The sequence below is a fragment of the Myotis daubentonii genome, chromosome 1, assembly GCF_963259705.1.
Source record: "Myotis daubentonii chromosome 1, mMyoDau2.1, whole genome shotgun sequence".
NCBI classification, from domain to species: Eukaryota; Metazoa; Chordata; class Mammalia; order Chiroptera; family Vespertilionidae; genus Myotis; species Myotis daubentonii.
Genome location: NC_081840.1, coordinates 167,510,932 through 167,530,548, shown reverse-complemented (window position 1 = coordinate 167,530,548; position 19,617 = coordinate 167,510,932).

The window sequence follows — 19,617 nt, the reverse complement described above, 5'->3', positions numbered from 1 at the left end:
AAGTTGGCTCATTATAAACATTAATTCAAATAAAAAATGTCAGATGATAATGACCTAAAAGAAGAATATGTTAGAAATATTCTATAAAAAGAATGAAAAGAAAATATCACTTTAAAAAATAAGATAATTATGAAAATATTTACCTATATGTTTGACAATTAAGAAGAAATAAAATAATACATAGAAATATGTAAATTAATACAATCAAATCAATAATAAAGAATCTGAGTAATCATTTATACATTTAAAAATTGAATTGCTGCTGAAACCAGTTTGGCTCAGTGGATAGAGCGTCGGCCTGCGGACTGAAAGTCCCAGGTTCGATTCCCGTCAAGGGCATGTACCTGGGTTACGGGCACATCCCCAGTGGGAAATGTGCAGGAGGCAGCTGATCGATGTTTCTCTCTCATCGATATTTCTAACTCTCTATCTCTCTCCCTTCCTCTCTGTAAAAAATCAATAAAATATATATAAAAAAAATTGAATTGCTAGTGAAAAAGTAGCCCTGATTGAAAAGTTCATGTCCAGAGAGTGTAAATGGTGAGATTTATAAAACAAATAAAGAAGACATAATTCCAAACTAGTATAACTTTTCCAAATTAATTATATGAAGCTAGAGAAACAATAATATTCCATCTTACAAGGCGTGTACACAAAATGAAAATTATAGAGTAATCCAATTCATTAAATATAGTTGTGAATATTTTACAAAACAATATTAACAAACTGAATTAGAAATACATAAAAATTATTCATGAAGTTTATTTTAACAGATTACATATCATATTTACATATTAGTTATTATAGTAACATATTAAAAGGGAAAATATAATACATTGAAATATAACATTTTAATTAGACCCTCAATGGAGTCACAAAAAGCTTTTAATAAATTTCAAACACATACATGCTAATACTTATGTAAAAATTTAGTAATGTAGAAATGTTGGAGAACTTTTTAAACTTGTTAATGTATACTAAATAAGGCCTACAGTAAAAAATTTATTTAGTGCTGAAATTTTTAATTTTTTCCCTATGGGATTTTTAAAAGAGAAGAGAACCTATTTTCAGCACTGATATTAATTATTGTTATATAATAAATATGACATTTGAGTGCCCATTTTACAAAAGACAGCAACATAATTACCAATCAGTATATAAAATGTTGTTCCAGTTTATAAGTCATCATAAAAATGTAAATTAGAACTAAAGATAGATTTTAAAACACACCTATCGAATTGGAAAAATCAAAACCTGACCCTGAATAACCAACTGAAGACTAGATGAAGCGGAATCTTATAACGCAGAAGAAACCACATTGAGACAGCACTTACACAGTAGCTCACAAGTCATGGTTAGAGTTGAGCCTCAGTCATCCAGCCTGAGGTTCAATCCCACACATGAACAGGTCAACAGCAATCAAGATTCAACTGCAACAGGAGAGCCCACAGAACCCACACAAGGGATATTCCTAGAGCACCCAGCCCAGGAGATCGAGGAGAATGCACCACAGGGTGCCACATGACACCTAATACATAAGGCCACCCTACAAACACTGGGAATCATAGCTGATCTGCCTAATGCAGCGGTTCTCAACCTGTGGGTCACGACCTCTTTGGGGGTCGAATGACCCTTTCACAGGGGTTGCCTAAGACCATCGGAAAACACATATATAATTACATATTGTTTTTGTGATTAATCACACAGAGACCAAAAGAAAAGGGATGGAGAAAGATATTTCATGCAAATGGAAATGAAAAAAAGCTGTGATATCAATACTTACATCTGACAAATAGACTTTAAAACAAAGGTTACAGAAAGGAACAAAGGATACTACATAATGATAAAAAGAACAATCCAAGAAGATTATATAACTCTGGTAAACATTTATGCACCCAACAAAGGAGAACCTAAATATGTACTAAAGCAAATATTGATGGACATAAAGGAGTAACAGTAATGTAGTCACAGTATGGGGATTTTAACACTCTATTGATATCAATTGATAGATCTTCCGGACAGAAAATCAACAAGGAAATAATGGCTTTAAATGACACACTAGTTCAGATGGATTTAATTGATATCTTCAGAGCATTTCACTCCAAAGAATAGTATACATTCTTTTCAAGCACATTGTTGGTGGGAATGCAGACTGGTGCAGTCACTGTGGAATACAGTAGGGGGTTCCCTCAAAAATTAAATATGTAGCTGCCTTTTGACCCAGTGATCCCACTTCTGGGAATATATCCTAAGAATCCCAAAACACCAATCAGAACTAATGCATGCACCCCTTTGTTCATAGCAGCGCAATTTACAATCTTTAAGATCAGAAAAACAGTCCAAGTGCCCATGAGTAAATGAGTATATAAAAAAGCACTGGTACATTACAGAATAAATACTAAGCAGTCATTATAAAGAAAGAAATGTTATCTTTTGTGACAGCATGGATGGACTTGGAGATTATTACAGTAAGTGAAATAAGCCAGTCGGAGAAAGACCAATACTATATGATCAAGTGGGCCTATTCATAGGGTTGCTTGTGACATAGCAAGTAATCCAAGAAACAGAGAGCTCCAAACAGAAGTTTCAGTCTTTTATAACCTAATCTCTGACATACGACCATGATTTCTGCAATATTGCCTTGGTCACACAGACTCTTCTGGTAGAAAGTGCAACGGGACTCCACAAGGGTGTAAATGCCAGGAGGGACCAGGAGGGGCCATTGAGGATGCCAACTGCAACAAGTACTTAAGTATGTTCTAAATAAACATAAAATATGGTAAATCAGAGCACTGTGATACTTGCCTATTTATATCCTCTATATATTAGAGTAACAATGGTTTTAGGCCTGGGGTTCTCAACCTTCCTAATGCCACGGCCCTTTAATACAGTTCCTCATGTTGTGGTGATCCCCAACCATAAAATTATTTTTGTTGCTACTTCATAACTGTAATTTTGCTACTGTTATGAATCGTAATGTAAATATCTGATATGCAGGATGTATTTTCATTGTTACAAATTGAACATAATTAAAGCATAGTGATTAATCACAAAAACAATATGTAATTATATATGTGTTTTCCAATGGTCTTAGGCGACCCCTGTGAAAGGGTAGTTCGACCCCCAAAGGGGTCATGACCCACAGGTTGAGAACCACTTTTTAGACAAATTTTTGTTTTTGTTTTGTTAAATGGGAGTAACATCTTCAGAACTTAGGACAAATTAGTTTACCTACTCATTAAATCTAAAATGGTTTATTTCCCATTACTAAGTATGCTAACTCCTTTTATAAATTCAAATTTTTGTTAACAACTAGCAGAAAGAAGATTTCTTAGAGCATATGCACTAAATATTCTAAATAAATTTAATTTTTGCCATAGAAAAGAGCAACATATGTTATATGCATATTTATTCTATAAAACACTTTAAACACATCATACTTGATCAAGTTCTCACATTTAAGGAATTGACATAATTCATGAATCCCTTCAAATTAAAACAAGCTAGAAGATGAACATTTCTTATCTTCCTTAGTCTTTGTTATTGATGCTAATCTCTATCATTCAATTATTATATACTTTATCCTTATAAACATATTAAACTTTTAAAGACATAAGTATTTAGAAGCCTAAAAGTAATGTCTATGTTTAAGTGTTAGGGCAATATAATTAGTTTTTTGTTGATAGTTTATATACACAAATATATAGTTGATAGCTTTGGGGGAAATCATAGGCCTCATGTATTTATATATACTAGAGTCCCGGCGCACAAAAATTTGTGCACTGGCGGGGGGAGGCAGTGTCCCTCAGCCTAACCTGTGCCCTCTCACAGTCTGGGACCCCTCAGGAGATAACCTCCTGCTGGCTTAGGCCTGCGCCCTGGGTGGCAGATGGCAGGCCCTATCCCATGGTGCCTGCACCGCCTCCCCGGGTTGCACATGGCAGGCCCAATCTCGGGGTTGGGGAGCCGCCCCAGGTCGCGACAGGGCAGGCTGGATCCCGGGGTTGGGGCGCCACCCCGGGTTGCGCACACGGCAGGCCCGATCTGGGGTTGGGGCGGGTGGCGGATAGTGCTGCCTCGCCCCACCTGCAGTATGCAAATTTAATGGCCATCTTTGTTGGGTTAATTTGCATACTCTTCTGATTGGCTGATGGGCATAGCAAAGGTATGGTGAACTAGCATATTTGTCTTTTATTAGCAAATGCAACATAAAACTATTATCTTTCAAATGATTTGCAGTTCTAATTAAAAAATACAGCTTTGAAGAGATTTTAGTCCCCTGTCTACATATATAAAATCACAGAAAGTATGTTCTTTAAAATTTTACTAGATTTTTTATATATTTTCCAAAAAGTGATCCATTCCTGTTAATCTTGTTGTTTTTTTTCATATTTGCAACACTAAACTGTTAGTTAATAGCCTTATGCTGATTTTGATATTATAAACGTTGATATTATTGTTATTTTCAAGTGTATAGATTCTAGACATTAAAACAATGGGAATTTTCATTTTTTTGAGGGTCATTCCTATTATATCAATAGATTTGGAATTGCAGGTCAAGGCTAATTGTGGGTCAACAGCACCCTTCTGGTCCATTAATATATTCCTTGAATTTTTTCTTATCATACAAGATACAATGTTTTGTAGGTTATTATTTTTTCTATCACTGATTTAGCAAGATGCTTAGACTAGCCATTGACTATTGTTAGAAGTTGACATTCTAAAAAAAGTAAAATTAATGTAAAGACTAAAAATCTAAGGCAGCCACTACCACACAGTGCTATTGTTAAGTGAGAAATTCTATATAAAAATAATTGGAACTTATGATTTATTGAAGAATACATTTTATCAGTGGTGATTACTGCCTTGTATTCATAATGAAGGTATCCAAGGCTCACCAAGATTTGGGCATTTATCCTCTGGGGTTCAGAATTGTCACTTTGAGATAGAAGTGTTCAGGAGCCAATAAGTGCGTTTCCTAGTTCTCTTCCTTCAAAGAGTAGACCATAAAGACTCGCATTGAAAGAAAGATAAGAAATAATGAACAATGACTTTTTTTTAACGATATAGTATTGGATACTGGAAATTTGTTAAGAGAGTAGATTTTGGATGGTCTCATTACTCACACAATAAAAACAGTCACTATGTGAGGAGATGCTATGTTAATTAGTTTAACACTGGTAATCATTTCACTATGTATATCAAATCATCATGCAGTATATCTTAAATATATGCAATTTTTATTAAAAATGAAATTTATAGCCCTAACCATTTTGGCTCAGTGGATAGAGCATCAGCCTGAGGTCTCAAGGGTTGCAGGTTCTATTCTGGTCAAGGGCATGTACCTTGGTTGCGGGCACATCCCCAGTAGGGAGTGTGCAGGAGGCAGCTGATTGATGTTTCTCTCTCATCGATGTTTCTAACTCTCTATCCCTCTCCCTTCCTCTCTGTAAAAAATCAATGAAATGAATTTAAAAATAAATAAATAAATAAATAAATAAAATTTAAAAAATGTAATGGAGATTTCATCATCTATGCATCTGAATGACTATGATGAGCCCAATACCTTGATCACTCATTAAAAATTGAGTGAAAGGAAATATTTGTTGCTGAAACCAAATACATTTTTATATTGTTAACTAGCAGATCTTGAGCTATTTTGTGATCTTTCCAAATACTGCTTTACTGATTTTTCAATGATCAATTATAAATAGTATCAAAGTAGCAATCTATTTTGGTTTGTTTTCAGTTATGCCCACAGTATATAGAAATATAATAAGCCTATTATTTTCTAATAACTAAAATTGTATAAAAGTAGATTTTGCTGGTCAAATGTGATTTCATAATAATCCTACATTAGTCATTAATATTATAAACCAAATATGTCTAATTCTCTCTCCTAGCACTTGATAAATTGTAATCCCCAAGGGTCTTAAAGTATGTTGTGGCCATGTGACTTGATTTTTCCATTGTGTGTTATTTGCCAATAGAATTATGGACTAGTATAATTCTCTTTCTCTCTATCTACCAACAGTGATAATTCTGTTGATGAGTCTAAGTGATGTTTTATTAGTATGAGTCCAAGATTGAGGACAGCTTTCAAAGGGTTCCAGTCAACCCTGATGAGCACAGAACATGGAAAAGAAATAAAATTCTATTAAGCTGTTTAGATTATTATTAAAGTACTAGGGGCCCGGTGCATGAAATTCGTGCACTGGGTGTGTGTGGGGGGCGGGGGGGGTGTCCCTCAGCCCAGCCTGCCCCCTCTCACATACTGGGAACCCTCAGGCGTTGACCCCCATCACCCTCCAATCACAGGATCGGCCCCTTGCCCAGGCCGGACGCCTCTGGCCTAGGCGTCCGGCCTGGGCAGCAGGGACCTGCAGTGGCAGCGGGGGTGGGGGGGCCGCAATTGTGGGGGCGGGGGGGGCCGCGATCGCGTGGGCTCCACCCCTGCCTCTGCAGGATGCCTCTGGCCTAGGCGTCCGGCCCGGGCAGCGGGGACCCACAGCTGCAGCGGCCCCGCGATCGTGGGCTTCGCTTTAGGCCCAGGCAAGGGACCCCTAGCTCCCCGGACTGCCAGCTTCGACCGTGCCCAGCTCCCATCACTGGCTCCACCCCTACTTCCTGCTATCACTGGCCAGGGTGGAAAAGGCACCTGATTCTCCGATCATGGCAGGGGGGCAGGCCTCTAACCACCTCTACCTCGGCCCCACCACCATGGCTTTGTCCAGAAGAATGTCTGGAAGGTCTCCTGGAAGGTCTCCCAGTCTAATTAGCATATTATCCTTTTATTAGTGTAGATAGAGGCCTGGTGCATAGGTGGGGGATGGCTGGTTTGCCCTGAAGGGTGTCCTGGATCAGGGTGGGGGTTCCCTTGGAGTGTGGGGCAGCCTGGGTGAGGGGCCTGTGGTGGTTTGCAGCCCGGCCACGCCCCCATGGGGTGAGGGTCCCCGCCGGGGGGCGTGGCCAGCCTGGGTGAGGGGCTGATGGCTGTTTACAGGCTGGCTCACAACCCCCAATGGGGACTCTTACTCCATGGGGGTGTGGCCATCCTGGGTGAGGGGCTGAGGGCAATTTTCAGGCTGGCCACACCCCCTTCAGGAGGGGTCCCCACTGGGGTGCCTGGACAGCATGGGTGAGGGGGCTGATGGCTGTTTGCAGGCTGGCTAGGCCGCCCAGCAGCGACCCTTACTCCATCAGGGCATGGTCAGCCTGGGTAAGGGGCTGAGGTCAGTTTTCAAGCTGGCCACGCCCTCAGGTGACCCAGGCTCCCAGCCCCTACTTTATCTTTCTTTTTTCTAGCCCCTCCTTCAGCAGCAGCCAGGGCCAGCTGGAATCTTGGCTTCCTCCATCGCCAGGAGCAACTCAATACTCCTGCTTGCTCCAGCTTCGTGGCCGCCACCATCTTTGTTGGGTTAATTTGCATACTCATCCTTATTGGCTGGTGGGTGTAGCAGAGTGATGACCAATTTGCATGTTTCTCTTTTATTAGTGTAGATTTTCTTAGTAATTTGCTTCCTTTGAATGTACTCTGCTGATTTAATAACTTCCTATATAATAACAAAATAAGTATTTTCAGATATGTGGAATATGGTTTATAATATAAAATAATACCCATAAACAGTATTTGCTGATAAAACAGAAAGCATAGAAGACATGTAAATTGTTAAAATGATTTTATGACAACATTTAATCCTTATACTCTATTATTTTTTTCTAAACTTATATATTGTAATGGAAAACTATCATAGTGTATTAAGTATTTAGTTGTTCATATGGAAAATCCTATATAATAAAAGGCTAATATGCAAAATGTCCTCCTGGGAGTTTGACCAGTTAGGAGTTCGACCGCTTGCTATGATGTGTGCTGAACACCAGGGGGTGGCACAGAATGAAGGAAGGCCTTAGCCGGCTGCCAGCAGCCAGGGGAAGGATGGCCCTAGCTGTCAGCCAGAAGGCACCAATCGGCCCTGATCACCAGCCAGGTCTAGGGACCTTACCTGTGCATGAATTTCATGCACTGGGCTCCTAGTAATGTAATAATTAATAACTATTAATAATGTACTTAGCATGCTCACAACTGTAAACCTACTTTTGCCCCACCCGGTTATCCTATACTAATAAAAGAGAAAAATGGTAATTGGCGTACGACCGATACCTTTTTCATTGGCTAATCAGTGAGATATGCAAATTAACTGTCAGCCAAGATGGCGGCTGGCAGCCAGGCAGCTGAGAATAGGAGGCTTGGTTGCCCCAGCGATGGAGAAAGTCAAGGATCCCCACAGCTGCGGGGCTCTGAGCTCCTGAAGCAAAAACTCCAAAAGATACAATGTTTTAATTATAGAAGCTAAAAGATGGCAGTTAATTTGCATACTCAGGCTCCAAGCAGAGCAAGCCAAATAGCCCTGAAGCAGCAGGGCAGAGAGGCCTCAGGGCCTGGGATCAGCAGAGTCGAGAGGCCTCCCGGCCCCGAGATCAGCGGAAGCCAGAGTCGGCCCAGCCCCGCAATCAGGGAGGCGAGAGTCGGCCCAGCCCCGCGATCAGCAGAGCCTAGAGGCCTCCCAGCCCCGGTTATCATCTGAGCCGAGAGGCCTCCCGGCCCCAGTGATCAGCGGATCCGAGAGGCCTCCCAGCCCAGGTGATCAGCGGAGTCGAGAGGCCTCCCAGCCCGGTGATCAGCGGAGTCGGAGGCCTCCCGGCCCCGGTGATCAGCGGAGGCGAGAGGCCTCCTGGCCCCGGTGATCAGCGGAGCCGAGAGGCCTCCCAGCCCAGGTGATCAGCGGAGTCCAGGTGATCAGCAGAGCTGAGAGGCCTCCCGGCCCCGGTGATCAGCTGAGAGGCCTCCCGGCCCGCTCCTGGCCCCGCGATCAGCGGAGCCAAGAGGCCTCCCAGCCTCGGTGATCAGCGGAGCCAAGAGGCCTCCCAGCCCTGGTGATCAGCGGAGCCGAGAGGCCTCCCAGCCCCGGTGATCAGCGGAGTCGGAGGCCCCGCGATCAGCGGAGCCGAGAGGCCTCCCAGCCCCGGTGATCAGCGGAGCAGAGAGGCCTCCCAGCCCCGGTGATCAGCAGAGCCGAGAGGCCTCCCAGCCAGGTTATCAGCAGCCGAGAGTCCTCCTGGCTAGAGATCAGCGGAGCCGAGAGGCCTCCAGGCCCCAGTTATCAGCGGAGCCGAGAGGCCTACAGGCCATGGTTATCAGCAGCCGAGAGGCCTCCAAGCCAGGGATCAGGGGAGCCGAGAGGCGTCCTGGCCCTGGGATCAGCAGAGCAGCGAGGCCTCCCAGCACCGGGATCAGTGTGACAAGGTGCGGAGCCCCAACCCTCTGATCGGCCCTGCTCTGTGTGTGACAGGGTACAGAGCCCCAACCCCCCTGATGGGCCCTGCTCTGTGCATGACAGGAGTGGCGCTGCAACCTCCCTATGGACCCTGCCTTGAGTGTGACGGGGGCGGTGCCCCAACCCCCCAATCGGCCCTACCCTGAGCGTGACTGAGGGTGGCATCGCAACCTCCGGATCCGCCCTGCTCTGTGCATGACAGAGGGCGGTGCCCCAACTCCCCAAGTGGCCCTGCTCTGAGCCCGACCAGGGGCTGCACCTAGGGATTGGGCCTGCTCTCTGCCACCTGGGAGCAGGCCTAAGCCAGCAGGTCATTATCTCCTGATGGGTCCCAGACTGTGAGAGGGCACAGGCCAGGCTGAGGGACCTCCTCTCCCAACCCCGAGTGCACAAATTTTTGTGCACCGGGCCTCTAGTTCTATCTAATAATTGACAAGCATGATAATTGACCATATCTTTGCTATGCCTCCCATTGGCTAATCAGCACGATATGCAAATTAACCCAACCAAGATGGCGGCCGGCAGCCACGCAGCTGAAGTGAGCAGGAGGCTTGCTTGCACCAGTGATGGAGGAAGCCAAGGTTCCCCGCCTGCCACAGCCCGGCTCTGAGCTCTGAAAGCAACAAAGCTTTAATTATAGAAGCTAAACAAACCCCAGATACCTGCTTTCAGCAGGACGTGGCCTCATAGCTGCAGGGAGCAGGAGCCAGCTCTCAGCTCCAGTGATGGCAACAAAGTGTCAATTATAGAAGGTAAATAAATCCCAGAATAAAAAAAAGAAAAAAAGGAAAGACTGGGAGCTTCCGTTGCCGGCCAGCCTGAAAACAGCCCTCAGCCCCTCACCCAGACTGGCCAGACACCCCAGTGGGGACCCCCACCCTGAAGGGGGTATGACCAGCCTGCAAACTCCCATCAGCCCCTCACGCACACCCACCCTGATCTGGGACACCCTTCAGGGCAAACCAGCCGGCCTCCACCAGTGCACCAGGCCTCTATCCTATATAGTAAAAGGGTAATATGCAAACTGACCCTAACAGCAGAACCACTGGGAATGACTGGTCACTATGACACACACTGACCACCAGGGGGCAGACGCTCAATGTAGGAACTGCCCCCTGGTGGTCAGTGCACTCCCACATGGGGGATCTCTGCTCAGCCACAAGCCGGGCTGATGGCTGCCAGTACAGCGGTGGTGGTGGGATCCTCCCTTGCCGCCTCAGCAGAGCTAAGGATGTCCGACTGCAGCTTAGGTCTGCTCCCTGCTGGCAAGTGGACATCCCCCGAGGGCTGCCAGGCTGCCAGAGGATGTCTCATTGCCAGCTTAGGTCCAATCCCCTGGGGAGAAGGCCTAAGCCATCAGGTGGTCATACCCTGAGGGGTCCCAGACTGCAAGAGGGCACAGGCTGGGCTGAGGGATCCTCCCTCCCCCCCCCCCGGCCCGAGTGCACAAATTTTTGTGCACCGGGCCTCTAGTCTATATATATATATATATATATAAAAGACTAAGTGACCGTCCGACTGTCCGACTGGCTGGTAGGTATGACTCGCACTGATAACCAGGGAGAAGATGCTCAACGTACTGACCACCAGGGGGAAGATGCTCAACGCAGGAGCTGCCAAGCTGCTGTGACTTGGCAGTGGCGGTTCTCTGGTGACGCGCCTCAGAACCAAAGAGGAGGGAGCTCTCGCACTCCAGGACACCTCGGAGGATGTCAGAGAGCTGGTTTTGGCCTGATCCCCACAGGCCAGGCCCAGGGACCCCACTTGCTGGAGGGCCCCCGCTCACTTCGTAGATGCCCTTCGAGCCATGGTGTTGCCCCACGTGCCGCCGGCCAGGGAGGGACCACGGGAGGTTGGCTCCAGGGTGTGTCCAGCCCATGTAGCTCAGTCCTGCCCCACCAGCCACCTTCTATTTAATTTCCTTTCAATGTGCATAAATCTGTGCACTGGGTCACTAGTGTAGAATAATAGGCTAGAAATTTCCATTGTTTTTCCTCTCTATTTTTCTACTTTCTTTTCTCTTCTTCTTCTTTTTTATTTTTTAATCAAGGTAGATTTTCCTTCTGAAATAGGTTTGTTTTTTAGCATCTTCTGCCTATTTGAGGGATTCAAGATAAAAATTGATCTTTATAAAACATTTTCATAAATTTCCTAAACCCAGTCTTAGTTTTAATTGCTTTTATTATAGCAGGGCTTTATTTTTTATTAATGCTGCCATTTGTTGAAGAGATGACGCTCAGAAAAATCATTGACCCAGCAGATAGCAGTCATTCGAGGACAAAAATTCAAAGGCATTCAACTTGTCTATGCCTGAACAAATAAAAAAACTGAGCTTTCATTTTGTAAAAGAGCGTTATTAGATCATTCTTTAAAACACTGGGTAACCATTGTATTACAACTGCATTTTTGTTCCTGGCAGGAAACTTCAATTTAAATGAAATTCAAATTTGCATTTGTAGCACTTTCTGCTTCACTATAACTAAGAAAGCACTTTATCTTTTTTTTCTACAAGTGGATCTTGTGGTATATGCATAATGTTATTGTCATATTTTATGCAATTAGCAATATTATTCTACTCACAACACATTAAGATCTTCTACATTAATCATTTTTCAGCTAGGGTATCATTGCTCAGTGGTCACTATTAACTGTTTCAAAGCCTAAAATATAAAACTAAGTAGATGTTTTAACATAGAAGCAGAAAAGTAATGGTGCTACAGCTCAGCATGATAGCTTGCATCTCAATTCTCTTAGTGTGTGTGTATAAAACTATACAAAGAATGAGTGGTGATTTATTTATACTCATCCTCAGGTTTCTATCCATATTCTGTTTCAAACCATGCTTGTAATCCATAATGTGACTGTGTCCAAATCCAATACTTCCTAATGACTGCAATAGCATTAAATTCATCCTTGCTTGAACATTGGGACTGGGTAAGTACTGAAAGCACTAACTATAAAAATGAAAGGGGTTGAAAAGAGATCTAGAATTTCCATCAAGATAATTATTGAGTATCATATGACTTTAAAAGTTAAAGAAAGTTCCCAGAAATATCAATATAGCAGAGGAAATATGTTGTGTTTAGCATGGGTTATCATTAATGATTGTTATAATTCTGATTGGATATGAATATATGAGAAATTTTTCTCAGTACAAAAAAAGGTAAAAACTATTAAAACTATTTTTACAGGCATTTTACATAGGTAGTTATTTTTCATTTGTTTTCCAGAGTAATTTTGACTAAATAGAAGGGTTATGTAATAGATTTTTTAAGTTTGATACATTTGGCTAAATCAATAATTTTCTTAGTTTTAATTTAAGAATAACATTCAAGAGAATAAAATGTTATCATTAAGTGAATTTGCATTTTAATTTCTAATACCTAATATTATATTTCAACCAATTCTTTCTAATCTGAATTTTCATGTAAAAGGCATGTGGGTGGGCATCAATCCTAGTCTAATAATAGATAAGACAGAAGTAAAACAGATTGAACCTATATAAGTCCTAATTGATTTATTTCCTACTGTGTATTGCTATTAGGGTTTTAAAACCAGAATTTTAGATTATCTCTATATCAATTTAATGAAAAACACCAAGAGTTTCAGAGACATGATAAAAAATAGATTTGGTTATTTTTCAATTTGCTATTCACCAATATGAATAATTATAGAATACATATATTTGCACATGTGTATAAATGTATGCATAAATGTTCTGAGTATTCTGAAACTCAACAATGAGATCCAAAAAAGAGAAAGAGGACAACGCATTATTAATAAGTAGCAATTAGGCTGCTGAAACATAAATGAACATCCTGTATTTATTACTTTTCTATCCTACTAAAATTTGCCAATTAGATACAGAAGTTCATAGGAAGACTCAAATCAAATTTATAGGCATAATTATACTGAGAGCAATCCAATTATGTTTCAATGCTTCCGTGATGTTATCATTCTTATGGAAAACTCTGCTACACCAGTTTCATAGAGACTGCTTTCCATTTACCTACTTCCCTCATCCTACTAAGCCTGGAATGTGGTCCAGTCAGGATGTTCTTTAGCACAGAATGTTTTAATACTAATTTCCTCAAGCTAAATTCATTGGCTATATAGACACGATCAGGATAAATGTATAAGGGATTAGAAAATGATGAACTCTTTCAATTATTTTCTAAATCATCAACATAAGATGAGTAATATATGCTTGTATTATACTACTTCAGCCCTCTAAATACACTTATGAGGAATAATATCCAGCAAGTGGTTCTGAGTTAAGTTTATTGTTGCAAAGGATCCTAGTCTAGACTTTCTTGATTAATTTTCCTGAGTGTCATGCATTCTAAATTATCCAAAGGAGTCAAAGAAAGTAACTGTATTATCTACAAAAATTGTCTACTTATAAAAAACTTCAATTATAAGAAAAAATTACTTTTTCTTTTACAATGATAAAAATACAATTTAGATATATTTTTTTATTTTTGTATTTCTTCTCAAATGTAATCATGGAGGGATTTTGCCTTTTTTTCTGCTGTGACATGACAAAATAAAAATATCCACTGAGAAAGTAGATGGTTGAGAAATAGAAAACATAGATTATGCAAATTTTTGTCTGATCTTGTAAACTTCTAGTGACTGATGTCATTATAACTTTGCACATGTAACTTTCAATTTCAATAGTATATTGAATCCTATTTAGCATAATGCAAACAATACAGGTGAATTTACTATATAGATACATAATTTTCTACCCAGGAAACTGCTGGTGATGTGATCCTGAAAAATATACAAAAGCCAGGTTTCTCAAAATCAGAGTTTTTAATATTCTTTCTCTTTAATTTTGGATTAATGACTTGTAGTTCTTAGATGAGCTGAATGAATGGTTGCTACTACCATAGATAACCAAAAGGTATATATTCTGCAACATGTTGATGCTATGCCTTTATTATCCTGATCTAGTAGCTGACAATTGCTCTTAGATGGAATGACTTAAAATGAACTACTCTAAGTCTGAAATCAGTTTTTGGCACATGCTCTCCAGTGTCTAATTGGATTCTATCCAACAACTGCATCCAGCTTGCTAAGATGTTTAGTTACCTCAGGGTCTATTTTACAACTAATTTAGCTTTTAATGGTTCACTGGGAAGTTGAATTGCTTAAAATGCAATGTTTTATAGACCCTGGTGAATGATTGATAACATTTGCTATGAAAATTAATCAAGCTAAAATTATTGAGGTCATCTAGTGAAGTATAAGTTTTAAGGCCTCAATCATTTTTTTTTTTAAATTTCTATTTTGGAAGAGATGCAGAATTATTTGCTAAGGAAAATCAGGCTCTGCATACTTTCTTCTGCTGCTCTCCTGCAAAGATGGCTGGACACTTATTCAAACAAATCCCTTGTTTTGAAATCTAATTTTATTTTCAGATATCAACTATCCTTAGGTGATTATAAAGCACTGAGGCCTGCCTTAGTTCAATAAGATGATAATCAGGAAATCTCTAGATTTCCAAAGAATATAACATCATACTCATTATTCCTCAATATTAAAAAAAAGAGAATAAACAAAAAGCCATGGTTGTTATTAATGGGGGTGCTTTAGGAGCATGTGTTGACTCATATATCACCCTTGATGTTGGGCACAATACTTTTATAGCAAGCCAGAGAACTGCATTTGGACCTCAATGGTTTCACTTCTTGAACAACTTATATTAGACTTTCCTGTGACAACATGTGCTTAGTTTGGCTTGAGAAATGTGCTAGGAGCCATTACATGAAAATCTGTGTCTATAGTCACTATATGGATTTTTAAAGAAAACTGCCCACTATAGTAATCCAGAGTGTTCTCTTCAAGAGTCATCAAGGGAAAATCTCTAGAATCTTAATTTTGAAAAATCAGAAAAAAATACTTTTATTTTGTAATTATTTTAAACATTAAGATATGTGTATCTCATTTAATTTCTGAGAATTTTACAATTTAAATTTTACGTAGAACTAACAATATATTTAAAGTTTCTGTTTTTTATCTGGTACTTATTTTAATTTAGCCAGATTTCTCTTCAAATTAGCACCTTTGTTAACATAGAATCCATTCTTATCAGTAGTATTCCCTTTTAAATTCCCTTTTGTTATTTACTTCTTTTTTGAATAATTTAATATTTTATTTGTTTAGAACAGTTTTACATTCACTGCAAAATTGGGGATGATACTGAGAATTCCCATATGTAGAGCGAGTGCCCATATATACATAGCCTTCCCCACTGTCAACATCCCCCAACAGAGTAGTACATTGGTTACAATTGATGAACCTACATTGATAGGCCACCATCGCCCAGAGTCCATAGTTTACATTGCAATGTACTCTTGGTGTTGTAGATTCTATGGATTTAGACAAATATATACTAACATGTATCCATCATTGTATTATCATACAGAAAATTCCATTGCTCTAAACTTTCTCTGTGCTCTGCCTATGCATTCTTACCCCACCTCCCCAACACCTGGCAACCACTGATCATTATACTGCCTCCTTAGTTTGCCTTTTCCAGAATGTAATAGAGTGTAACAGCCTTCCCTACTTAAAAGTAGCCATTTAGATGTTAAGAATTAAGTATTAACCTAGAAATAACAATTCTTAAAATTAACTATTTTGTTTGCTCACTTCTAATCATTTTTCTTTCAAAATGATTGTTTTAATCTATTTTTATCTTACTATGTATTTTTGTCAACTGCTTTAAAAAAAGCACCTTAGAAATTAAATACATAAAACATCATATCCAAACCAATATTCATCATTTATTCATTCATTTATTCATTGAACAAAAATGTGAAAACTTACCCTGTGCCAGACACTCTGCTCAGTGTTGAGTTTTTAAAAGGAGTAGAATTCCACATAAATACAATCAACTGATCTCTGACAAAGGAGCAAAGGGAATAAAATGGAGCAAAGATAATCCTTTCAATCAATGGTGCTGGAAGAAGAGGACATCTATAAGCCAAAAAATGTAGACATAGACCTTATACCCTTAACAAAAAATAACTCAAAATGGATCATGGACCTAAATGCAAAATGCAAAACTTTACATTTCCTAGAAAATAACATAGAACAAAATTTGGATAACCTTGTGATTAGCAATGGCATTTTAGATATGCTACCAAAGTTGTGATTCATGAACGAAATCATTGATAAGCTTGACTCCATTAAAATTACAAACTGTCTAGCCAGTGTGGCTCAGTGGTTGAGCATCACCCTATGAACGAGGAAGTCACAGTTCGATCCCTGTTCAGGGCACAAGCCTGGGTTGTGGGCTAGATCCCCAGTAGGGGGTGTGTAAGAGGCAGCTGATCGATGATTCTCTCTCATCATTGATGTTTCTATCTCTCTCTCCCTCTCCCTTCCTCTCTGAAATCAGTTAAAATATATATTTTTTAAAAATTATATAATTCTATTCTACAAAGTACACTTTCAAGAGATTAAGACCACCCATTGTCTGGGAGAAGATGTTTGCAAAAGGCATATCTTGTAAAGGTCTGCTATACAAAGAACACGTAATAGTTAATAATAACAAAACAAACAAACAAAAAACACCACAATATAAAAATGGGCCGAAGACCTTAACTCATACCTCTCCATTTGAAAAATAAACACATGAAAAAAAAATCCTCAGTCATTTGTCTTCAGAGAAATTAAAATTAAAATAACGAGATACTAATACGCACTTAGTAGAATGACCCAAAATCCACAACACTGACAATGCCAAATGTTGAGGATGTGACACAACAGTACTCTCATCCATTGCTGGCGGAAACACAAAACAGTAAGGCCATGAGTTTGGCAGTTTTTCATAACTACACATAGTTTTGACATATGATCTAGCAATTGTACTCCTTGGTATTTACTAAAAGATGTTGAAAAATGTACCTCTACACAAAAACCTACACATGGATGTTTGTAGTAACTTTACTCATCATTGCCAAAATTTAGAGGCAACTAAGATGTCCTTCAGATGTTAAACCATAAACTGTGGTACATTCAGACAATGGAATATCATTCAGCACTAAAAATCAAAGCATGAAAAGACATGGAGGAAACTTAAATGGACATAATTAAGTGAAAGAAGCCAATATGAAAAAGCTATATATTGTGATTCCAACTATGTGACATTCTGGTCAAAGCAAAACTATGAAGATAATACAAAGATCAGCAATTTACAGAACATTGTGTGTGTCTGCGTGTGTGTGTGTGTGGGGGGGCGGTTAGAGCACAGAGGATTTTTAGGACAGATAAGTACTTTGTATGATACTAAAATAATGGGTAAGTGTCATGATACATTTTTCCAAACCCACCAAATTTACCGCACTGATAGTGAACTGTATGTAAACTAGGGACTTTGATGATTATGATGTGTCGCTGTAGGTTTATCCTTGATTTAAAAAAAAATACCATTCTGGGGATGGGTGTTGATAATGGGGGAGGCTGTACATTGTAGGGTCAGGGGATATATGGGAAATCTCTGTATTTCCCCCCCAACTTTAATTTGAACCGGAAACTGCTCAAAACACTTAAAGTCTTAATAAAAAGTTAAAATTAAATTAAATTTAAAAAGAATAAACAAATGAGTAAGACATTTAAATAATCTAAGGAGTTAAAAGTTCAAAGGAGCAGACATGTGAATGAGTATTATCAATACCATGTAGTGAGCTGGACCACAGCACAGTCAAGCATTGCTGCTGTTGAACAGAGAGGTTATGCAATCCATTCTGACTACAAGGGTTTGAGTCAAGAAACAATTTATTGGAAATGAGTCTCATGACCCCCATTTTATAGTTTTGATAGGTTCTGCTACTTCTTTCAGGACATTTACTTAAATTAAAATTAATTATAATTTAACTTCCAAGATTTCTAATTAATGTTCTATGCCAGCTACCACAGGCCATGGTTATTGAGAAAGGCAAATTAATTAAATCAGAATGAGAAGGTATGAATTTATTATTAGTTCAATTGTATTTTTTTTCCCTGCACATTATTTCAAGAAGAAACAGAAATTTTATCAAAAACACAATGATTATCTTCAATTTTGCTTTTATTGAGTTACATAGTATATCTATGAATGGCATTAGTTATAGCCCATTCCATATTGATAAATTTATATGTTGGCATGTATATTATTTTTGGTGAGCCATGTTATCAGAAGTCAAACTGTAATGAATTGCCATCTAACATACATCTAATACTCAGAAATTTTTTATTATTATTTTTGGTGAGTCTCCTATATAATAAAAGCTTAATATGCTAAGTGTCCGTTCGTCCAGTCGGCTGTTCAACCAATCAAAGTGTAAATGCTAATGATATGCTAAGGCCACTCAACCACTCACTATAATGTGCACTGACCACCAGGGGACGGACAGTTGACCAGTCGACCAGTCGCTATGACGTGCACTGACCACCAGGGGCAGACACTCTGACTGATAGGTTAGCTTGCTGCTGGTGTCCGACAGATCAGGATTGAACGAGACAGGCCAGACACACCCTGGAGACCTCCCACAATACCTCCCCAGCTGGCCAACTTCCTGCATCTCTCCCCAGCCCCGATCATTCACTGTTGAGGTCCCTCTGCCTGGCCTGTGCCCTCTCACAATCCAGTACCCCTTGGGGGATGTTGGAGATCCAGTTTCGGCCCAATACCACAGGCCAGGCTGAGGGACCCCACTGGTGCACGAATTCGTGCACCGGGCCCTCTAGTTTTATCATGATAATTCAAACTGTAATGAATTGCCATCTAACACACATCTAATATATATTTTTTTTAAAAGTATTGATTTTCAGAGAGAGAAACCTCAGTGTGAGAGTGCAACATTGTTCATTGGGGATTAAACCTGCAACTTGGGCATGTGTCCTGAACAGGAATTGAACCAGATGTCTTTTGGTGCATCAGGTGATGCCCAACCCACTGAGCCACAACAGCCAGTGCCAATACTTTCAATTTGTTCTTGAAGCCAACATCCTTTGAACAAAGCTATGCTTGAGAAGCATTAGATCACTCTTCTTAACAATTATTTTATAGGAGTAAGCAAACAGGAACAAACTAACTTGATTTTTATAGAAGCAAGTAGAATCCTTAAAAATGTTGGGCTGAAGAATTTAGATTCAACTTAATAGCCTGAAGGAAATATTTAGGAATAGCTTCTTTTAAATGCATAGAAAGGTCATTTCTTCCATTACTTCAAAATTATAGCGTTGTTGCAGTGTGTAGTTGTAGCCCAGAGGAAAAATTGTGAATAAT